Source organism: Gavialis gangeticus, unplaced genomic scaffold (genome assembly GCF_001723915.1).
Source record: "Gavialis gangeticus isolate Ggan-Ray unplaced genomic scaffold, GavGan_comp1, whole genome shotgun sequence".
Classification (NCBI taxonomy): domain Eukaryota; kingdom Metazoa; phylum Chordata; order Crocodylia; family Gavialidae; genus Gavialis; species Gavialis gangeticus.
The window spans coordinates 46,192,399-46,203,081 of record NW_017728992.1 but is presented as its reverse complement, the minus strand read 5'-3'; positions in this window follow the sequence as shown (position 1 = coordinate 46,203,081).

Here is a 10,683-nt window from a genome sequence, read left to right as displayed (position 1 = left end):
CTCTCTCTCTCTCTCTCTCTCTCTCTCTCTCTCTCTCTCTCTTCTAGTTCTCCCTCATTGACAGTCATTTACAATTTGCACCAGTGCTCAAAAGCTAGGATTGGGCGCACCACTGTAGCTCCCTCCTGCTGTGGTACAACTTTCAGGGTAGGAGGCATTTTCCCTTGTAACGGCAAACTCAGCACACCAGCAGCCATGAGCTGCTACATCAGTGCACCTGATTAGCACTCTAGAAGGAGACTAGCACAGTGATTATATCTATACTATCCAACTGCCCATCAAGAATGAGGTGGGGGAGCAGGGGGGGATGGAGCACCCCCCAGGCCACTCCCCCTTCCCTCCTGCTACTTGGAGTCTGAGCAGTGCTCATACTGTGTACCACCATAACATTTTTTATGTCAGCACAGAGACAATGCCTGTTTTCAGCCTCAGAGAGTTCAGCATCCATTCAGGGTGGTGCTTGCTGGCAGAATTTGGCCTCTAATCTCTGTTATTTTGTTCTGTGGGCCTAATGGTCTGGTGCATGGTTTGTGCCTATCAAACTCCGTGAAGGAGGCAGAAACTATGAGGATGTTTATGTAATCTGCAGCACAAATGGATGCTGTCAGGGAAGCAGAATTTGCTCAAATAAAGAATGTCTGATTTCTTAAGACAAGAATTAGTTCTCTTACCTGTTAACACACATGCAAACGCATACGCTCTCTTGCTTTCTTATGGTAGATGACTAGCTATAAAAATGAATCTCCCTAACCTGTGCTTGCTTCAGTCAGTTCACATTAGATTCAGGTAGCGGTGAACCCTGCCTTTCAGGTGGGTGGAAAGTACTCGATGAGCTTTTGGGATGAAAGGCAGGTAAAAACTCGCTGAATCTTGTACCTGAGATTCGAGTATTTACCTGTTGGAGCCCTGCATATTAAGGCCCACGCACTTACCCTGCAACACAACATGGAATTTTAATGAATTCATAGACACTGAAGGCCTCCACCCAGCTCCAGTCAAACACACTGAAATCCCTGGCATTCCTCTCAGTTGAAGACATGCTGCATGCAATGGCTTCAAACAGAACATTAAAGCAATCCACCTTCATAATCAACATGGAATAAGGAAGAGGTGATCCCTGCTGTCAGCTTGGCCAAAGCACTAGAGAGTTTAAACACTAAATCCAAAATGAACCCCTATCATTATTCAAGCCCAACAAACTGAACCTCCCAACCAAGGAAGCAAAGAATCTTCACGCAGCCAGGGAGGCAATGAACTAAACAAGTGCTCCCGATGCCAGACCACATGCAGGATTAAAATTCAAATCTGACAACTGAAGTCAAAACCAGACCTCAGTTCGAGAAACAAATCTGGCTTCATCTGCAATATTTTGGGGGAGGGGAAAAAGATAAAACTCCTCAAGACCTTTTCTCAGCTTATATCCAAGCCTGGGAATCTACCTGCAGAAGGACCAAAGAGAAAGTGCAAAAGGACTTAAGGCCAAATTAAATCCTAGCCAGAACTAAACATATTCCAAGCTTACCACAGAAAAAAAAGAGAGAGAGAGAGAGTGTTTGATTCTGCTCTATATCAAGAACTGCCATCAATCTGATAAAGAAATGTAATCGCTATAAGTGCCCAAGGCTCCAAACTTGTTTGAAATGTTGGCACAAAAGCCTCCACACCTATTGGAACATCATTTCAGGGGCTCTGTTCTGATGGTTAGAATCTTTATTTTAATTTCTCGCCTAAATTTATCCATGGCTAATCTGTATCCATGTAGTCTTTTTTGGACATTCTCTTTTAGCTTTAATGGTTCTTTTCAGGAGCGGATCTCAGATTTCCCAAAGGAAGGTGCAGGAACAGCAACCCATGCTGCAAGGGTGGCTGCACCCTCTGCTCCCAGCCTCCTTTACCCCCACCAGTGCAGTCAGACCACATTGCCAGAGCTTCTGGGGACTTTTTAAAGTCCTAAACCAGGTGAAAATACCCCCTTCTTTCCCCATCCTATTCAGAAGCAGGTCCCCTTCACTCCCCTTCCCCCATGTTGACAGCCAACATTGCTCCCCCATGTTGACAGCATCAACATGGGGGTTTGAGAGTACTTCCCTCTACCCTGCCTGGTCATAGCTCAGGGAAAAGGAGCCCATTAGACTATTTCATAGCCACATCACACTGGGGGCTCACAGTAATCCTGTGATCAATTAGTTTGCCTGGTACCTTTCTCCTTAGTTGTTTCCAGTTGAAGAGCTCCCATCTTACCTCAGAAACTCTTGTTATTAGTCCCTAAGTGCATGGCTTTGCATTCTGTACTGTTTTCATCCTTTTCTATTATGCCAATCCTTAGGATCACACACTTTTTTCCTAAATGTTATTTCTGTCCTCTTCTTTATTGACAATATCTCCCAACTTTATGCCATTAGCAAGCTCTGTTAGTGCAGTCCTATTTTTTGTTAGGTCATGAATACAATATATAAGAGTTTGATCCCCAAATTAATCATTGAGAAATTCCACTAGAAAACCATCTCCAACCTCAACACAGCCACTTGTTATCTCCCCTTTAGCCTTTGTTTTACCTACCTGACATTTCTTGTGCAATTCTCTGTTTTAACTTAATTCCCCAGGTGGCACTGTATCAAAGGCTTCATTGATGCAGTGAGACAGGTAGAATTTGAAGCCCGTATAAATTAGATGCACTCCATTTCATTTGCCTAGAAATTCAGTTGTCTTTTGCATTTTATCCCATTTTCTATTTATGTCCATGCCTTTAATTATTCTTTCCTTCAAAATTTAGTTCAAAAGCTTTTCACATTACTGAGGTCAGACCAAGAGGCCTATACTTGCTTGGATCACTTCTGTCTTTTTCTTGTGGTGGTTCAGCCATATGGTAAGACTCTTCATGTGATAATTTTATTTAAAACTCTTACTACTATGATTTTACACTCTTATTTTTTCAGAAATCTGGGGTGGAGACTATTTTTCTCCATTGAGCCCTTTTTCTTCCAGTTTCACCTTGGATGTGGTCATTTACATTTCTGTTTCCTCATTTCCATTAGCCATCCTGCCTTTGCCCCTTGGCTCAAAATCATCACCTTTTCTAAAAACTGAGGAGAAGAATCCATTTGGCTTTGGGGTCATAAACATTTTTAAATTTCTACCCCATTTGCACTACATAGCAGCCTCACATCATCTGTCTATTATTTCTTTTTATGTACCTGAAGAACCATTTTTTAGTGGTTTAGTGTCCTTTGCAAGGTCTACCTCAACGACTTTTGGCAACTGTCATTTTGTCCATAGACTTCCTGATCTCCTGAATGTAACATTTTTGCTAGCTAGTCCTTTCCCCCTATTCCTTGTAGGCTCTTTGTTTATTTCTAATATCCTGTTTGAGGTGGTTATCTATCCAGATAGGCCTAGGGTCTTTCCCTACCACGTTTCATGTCCCTGACGTCCCATCACTACTCCCCCCCCACCCCCCTGCCACCTTATTCGGGATACCACTTCTAAATAGTTTTCACTCCTCTGACCAAGAGAAATTCTTCTACATTCAAGTCCCTGAGTCCAGTTGGCTTCACTTACTAGTTCCCTTTGGTTTATCAAAATTTTACTTTTTGAAGTCAGAATCCAAATGCAGGCCTACTTTTATCCTTTCCATGGACAAACTGAATCAGATCATAATCGTTCAGCTCAACATTATTTCTTTAAGCTACATTTCCATAATGTTCTCACTATTATCAAGAACAAGTCAAATATAGCATCATCTCTTCATGGTTCAGTGACTACCTGGTGAAGAAATCTGTCAGCTATCACACCCAGAAATATCTGGGCCCCATTATTACCAGTAAATTTTGTTTTGCTAGTCTAAGATGTTAGATTCTTCCACAATGACAACTCCAGCTGATACATGTCTCTTCTATAACATATTCATGCCTGACCCTCTGGCAGACTTTCAATACTACCCCTCTTTTGCCGTCCTCATCCAAAGTGATTTTGACCCAAATGGACTCTGCTTTATCCATGTGATCACTCCTTATTTCTTTACAATCTCTAACAAGGGTGTCAAACATCTAGCCCATGGGCTGGATTCAGCCCCCCAGAGCTGTTCCCTCTAGCCTCTGGATAAGGGCCTCTGGGGTCCTGTTGGACATGGCTGTCTATAGGAAGGGAGCAAGTGATGGCTATGCTGACACAGCCCCACTTGCTTTGCCACCACTTGACCTGCCACCACTCACCACACTGCTCCTTGACGCATTGTTGCCACTAACACTCGTGCTGCATGTCCTACCACCCTGCTATTCTGCTGCTGCTCCTGATGCCTCTGCCACTTGCCCCACTGCTGCCAGGTCTAGGTCCAATATACAAGAATCCCTGCTCCAGATCTGGCTTAGTGTGTAGGGAGAGTTCAACACCCCTGGTCTATAAACATCATAGAATCATAGAAAAGTAGCACTGGAAGGGACCTCCAGAGGGCTGGACTAGATGACCTCTGTCTGAGACAGAGTTTTCTTTAGTCTGTAAACCCCAAGACCCATCAATGAGCCCTGGAAGGGATCATCCTGGCATTGGGGGATTCCCACTGCCACCAACAATGTGAATCCATCAGCTCTTCCCTTTATTTATTAATTTCCTGAACAGCATGTACCCTTCAATGCCTGTGTTCTAGTCACATCTGTTATCCCCATAGTAACTTTAATTTTTCCATTTTGTTACCTGGGCTTTTTGCCTCAGTATACAAATATTTGAGTCGTTTCTTACTGATCATTCCCAACTGCCTATGCTTTATATCCTGGCAGACCCAGGCCAAGTTATTCAGACATGGAATCCATTTATGAAGACATGTTTAGTTGAGAACCCTGAGGTATAATCGTCCTTGGGCCTTAAAATCAAACTTAAAAATACCAGATCTCCATCAACTTTGACCTTAAGCTCTCTTTTTCACACAAACAAAAACATATGTGGTTGGCAGACACATTGTTTAGTCATCCCTGATTGCTAAATCTGTACAAAACTCTGGAATTTCACCTTGCAAAAGTTCATGCAAACCTTTTTTTTTCTTATGGGCTTTGGCTAAGGTGAGCTCAGATGAACTCTATACTCAAAGCCAAACTTTCAGAGCAGTCATATTTTGCCAGCTTTGGAATAAATGGTTTTGCAGGCTTTCCTTATAGATTTGCCAAGGTTTGCAATGTTCAGCAAACCTGACCATCATTTTACACAGCTTACTACCCAATTTTTTTCCTGACAAAGCAGAGGTACACAAATGCATTTTCTGGTACTGTACCCTGGTGACAACTGTCTTGAGACTTAATAGATCAAGATTTTTTTTTCAATAAATCCAGAATTCTGAATCCCAATCCTTCCAAATTCTGCTAAAACGTGAGAAATGAGAGTCAGGTTGAAAGCCATTGTTATCTTATGGCTTTCTTTCTGAGTTGGAACAAATCACACACACACACACACACAGAGTTTTTTCTGCTTTTCCACACAGCCCTTCCCACACACACACACACACACACACAGAGTTTTTTCTGCTTTTCCACACAGCCCTTCCCACACACACACACACACACACACAGAGTTTTTTCTGCTTTTCCACACAGCCCTTCCCACACACACACACACACACACACAGAGTTTTTTCTGCTTTTCCACACAGCCCTTCCCACACACACACACACACACACACAGAGTTTTTTCTGCTTTTCCACACAGCCCTTCCCACACACACACACACACACACACAGAGTTTTTTCTGCTTTTCCACACAGCCCTTCCCACACACACACACACACACACACAGAGTTTTTTCTGCTTTTCCACACAGCCCTTCCCACACACACACACACACACACACAGAGTTTTTTCTGCTTTTCCACACAGCCCTTCCCACACACACACACACACACACACACACACACACAGTTCTTTCTGCCTTTCCACACAGGCCTTGCCTCCCAGGTCCCTAACCACGTTTATTGCTCTGCACTGGACTCTTTCCAATCTGTCCATATTCCTCTTGTAGTGTGGGGGCCCAAAACTGCATGCAGTACTCTAGATGAGGCCTCACCATTGCTGAATATAGTAGAAGAATCACTTTCCTTGATTTGCAAGCGACACTCCTGTGGGTACAATCCAGTATGCTGTTGACTCGAATCCCCAGGTCCCTCTCTGCAGTACTGTAGCCTAGCCAGGCATTCCTCAGTCTGTATCTGTGCATGCAGATTCCAAGGACAGGACTTTGTATTCATCCTTATTGAATTTCATCTTGTTGATTTTTGGACTGTTTCTCCAATTTATCCATGTCAGTCAGATCCTAGGCCTACCCTCCAGAGTGCCTGCAACTCTACCCAACTTGATGTTATTCACAACTTGGCTAAACATGCATTCAATCTCATTGTCCAAATCATTAATGAAGATGTCAAACAATACCAGACTCAGGACAGACCCTTGGGGAACTGCACTGGTACCTCCTCCCAATTAGATATTGAGTTATTGATGATTACTTGTTGAATATGATGACCTAACCAGTTATGTATCTACCTTTCATTCTGTATTGACACAGGATGAAATACGACTGATCCTATAGCTCATTTCCATTTCTGATCCTTGGACACAAGAATAGAGATGAATATAGTTTTTGGAAGAACTCAGAATCGTTGCCAGGGATTTGTACATATTTTTAATTACTCTTTTGTCTAATCCTGTCCCTTGCACCTCCTTGCACTGTAGACTTGTAATCATTTACCATACTAGACATAGCACACAATAAGATCACCTGTACTATGGGTATGGTTAGTTCTATCAAAAGTGCTCTACCTTAGTAGTGCACTAGAAAGAAGCTGACTGAAGAATAAACAAATGATTAAACAAGCAAGGCCCCCAGGAATATAAAAATGCTTGCAGTGGAGGAGCCATTATATGCGTTTGTCTACACCCATTTAAAAAAACCCTAAAAACTTGTGTAGGCTTTTAATAATTATTGAAATGATAAAATTAAAGTAATTTATTCAGTATCACAGATCAAAACCTTGAGTCTCCTCTGCCATGCGCAGACATAAAATGCCTGAACCAGTGTCACCAACTGCCCTTACTAATTTCATTACAGGAGATACCAGCACCTCAATTTACAGAACGTGTCTTTTGACTAGAACTGAGAATCAAAACCTTGGGGCACCCCAGCGATATCGCGGGACTAATATTTCCAGATGGCATTTTTTTTTTTTTACTCTAGAATAAGTTTAACCTGATTTAATCTAAATGGACAAAAGAATACGGAAAACAGCAGAGGAGTCTGTTAATTTTGAATCCTCTAGCATGGATCACTGTGCAAGAAATGGCCCAGTGAAAGAATGAAAGTATGTGGCTAGAAAAGGGAGGAATCCCATCTTCAGCACTCAGAGCTGGATGCTCTGATTTTATAGAAAACAGGCCTGTAACTTTAGGTGTCTAAATAAGGAGACAGAGTTGTCAAAAATCAGTGAAATTTAAGTGCCTGAAAAAATTCTTTAGCATAATTTGGTTGAGAATGAATTGCCAAATGAAGACTCTAACACCTTTTGTCTGGTCTTATTCTGTTGAGAGGCACTGTCTCTAGTCACAGACCATCTCTATCTGCTGCACTCATTCCCTCTTTCCCTAATATGATAAAATAAGCCCCCTGTCTCCCCAGGCTTGTGCAACTGCCTCTCACTTATTTACCCAAGTGCTGCTCAAGCCCCAAAGAAGCAGAGTCAGCTGAAACAGGAGCATTCCCAGCTCTGACATGTAATGTACTTGCACTCAGTACTAAATAAACTTGGAAAAATGTTCACAATGCAGCTGTGTGCACAAGATGCTGCAACCTGAGGGCAGATATAATTATACACAAACAAGATACTTAGGATTTATGCTTCCCTCAAATAAAAATGTGTGCTATTCATGCCAATCTCAGCACTTCACGGTATGCCTGTAATTTGAGACAGAAACACAGATTCCTTACTGAGGAACAGAGACAAATTCATATGTTGAATACCTTTCCTACTTCATTTTCCATTATGCTTTATAGGGATGTTTAATACTTATCACCAGAGGAGATAGACTGTGGGGAAACATTTGGCTATATTGGTTGGGCAGCATGCTAACTTTTAAACTTTGAACATTCCATGGGTACCAAAATCCAAAAGCTAGAGTTAAATCTTGACCCCATTGAATTCACAGAAGCTAGAAATAATCTTAAGAGGCCATCTAAGCCAACTCCTCCCCCGCTATTAGGAAGCAGGAACAAGTATGTCTAGAACATTCCTGTAGGCCTTTCACCTAACCTGTTCTTTAAAAACTTCAGTGACGGCAATTTCACAGGCTTCAAAGGCAGACTCTTCTGGTGTTTATTAAATTCTCCTTAGAGTTACACTAGCTATTTTGAAAAACCTTCTGAATTTTCTTTTCTGTAAATTAAACTTTATTTTCCTGTCCTACCCCTACCCCACCTCAGGAATATGTAGATCAATCAATCAATCAATCATTGTCCTTTTTATAACAATCTAATCTATATTTCCCTGGTCTTCTCTTTTCTAGAGACTAAATTCCTTCAACTTAACCTCAATGGTTTCACTATTCTTATCATTCTTGTTGCTCCCATTTGCCTACATCTTTCATAAAATGTGATTCCCAGAACAAAAGGCAACTCCCCTGGATTGCAGGGAGCAAGATTTCCTATTAAGCACTTTCATGAACCAGATAAAAAGGTGAATATAAGTTGGTCGTAATGGCTAAGGACAGACAACACATAAACTGGTTTAAGTGATCAGAAACTGGTTTAAACCTGTAACAGAACAGAAGTTCAGTGCATGTAAACCAGTTTGAAAATGACTGAAATCAATTCAAGATAAACCTAGTTGAATGTAGTATCAGACTTAACTGATTTGGGTCAAACCAGTTTATGCAATGTCTGTTCCAGACTCCTTGCTGGTTTACGTTAAACTAGACTTCCCCAGAATCCCAGCATACTCTCTGGGCTGGGCAGGGCTCTCTGCTCCATGGCAGGGCTGGCCCTTCCCCTCTGCTCTCTGGCTGGAGCTCCAGCTGAGACTGCAGGTATCTGCCTGACTTTTCCCTGCGAAGCAGGAATTATTCCCCTCTGCCTTACACCTCTCAGCATTAGCTATCAGACCACATGCTGGCTACAGTCTATGCTGTGGGAGACAACGGCAGACAGGCTTTTTGGAGCTAATCAACAGGTAACTAGTAATATCCTTCCTTAGAAAAGCCATTTAGGAAGAGCTTGAACTCATGGAGAGAGGCTTTGTTTTCTTAATGGGTTGATAAATGGTGAGTTAGGGGTGATAAACATTCCCTGCTGAGATGCTAAAGAAGGAGGGGAACGTGAGAGTGTCCTGCGGGGCCCTGGCCATGCCTCCCTCAGTTCAGCACTGTCGAAGGGAAGGGAGGGTTACTCTAGCACCCCCTGGCTTCTAGCCTGAGCCATTGCAGGTGTGTGCCTGATTTTTTTCAGTCCAGAGGGGAAGTTTGTGCAGCTACAACCTGGTTTAGTCTAGCCAGTTTAGACTAACCTGCAAAGATTAAATCAATTCAGGCTCAAGCTTTTTGAACGCCTGTCCCTAGCCAATTGGAGTGATATAGTTAGCCACATTAGTCTGAAGTCAAATAGAAGACAGGGTAGATTAGCACCTTATGGACTAACCAAAGAGACAGACAGACCAACCCACCAACTGACTTCTTTGATTAGTCCATACTGTGCAAATCTACCATATTTTCTACTTAATTAGACTTTGATACACCAACAAACACCTTTAGACATCTTTTAAACACCTTTAGAAACTTACTTGTACCCTCTAAACAATATATAACGGTATCTCAACTGACATAACTCATACACTAAGGAGCTGGAAGGAGGCTTAACAATATTAAGGTAAATATTGTTTCTAACAACAAGAAAATCAACAAGAGGACCAACTCATACCTTAATGCGCACATTGTTAATAATTGTTCTGTCTTTGGAATGCAAGTTACATCAATTTAGACTTGCTCTTGAATTTTGCCTCAAGGTCCTATAAGAATAGATGGGAGAGCTAATGGCATTTCTAGTACTTTGTCAGGCTGGACAAACCACAAAAACAAGTATTTTCTAGTTGTTTGAGATTGTCTATTTCCGTTCCTGCCCATAACTAAGAAGTAGAAAGTTGAAATCATTTATTCAACTGTTAACCTCAAGGGGGGAAAAAAGTTCCAGTCAAGCACAGTTAAAGTTGCAGGTTAAGAAGGGTCAGGGAGTCAACATTTTGTTATCAGTTATGAAAGCTATTTCATAATAGTCATGAAAAAGTCACCCGCTTTCTTTTGCTTAGGGGTTCATGCAGCATGGACAGCCAAGCTGTGCAAAAGATTAAATGAAAGAGGGTCAGTCTCTTTTGAATCCACAGACTATTCACCAACATCATTATGTCTCAGGTCTCTAACTACCTGATGTATCTTTGGGACATCCTTGCTATTACTGGAGACAGAGAATTTCCAACTGGCCTGAAAGGCAGAAATGCATATTATAGAAATATCTGACAGGAAGAAATGTCATAATGCACATGTCTTTTGCAAGGAAATGTTTATTTATAGGCAATCTGCCAGTCTCTTAAATTTCCTCCCAGGATGATCCTTTTTAACTACAAGCCTTCTGATCCTTGGGCCTGAAACAAGGAATAGGGGGACTCTCAC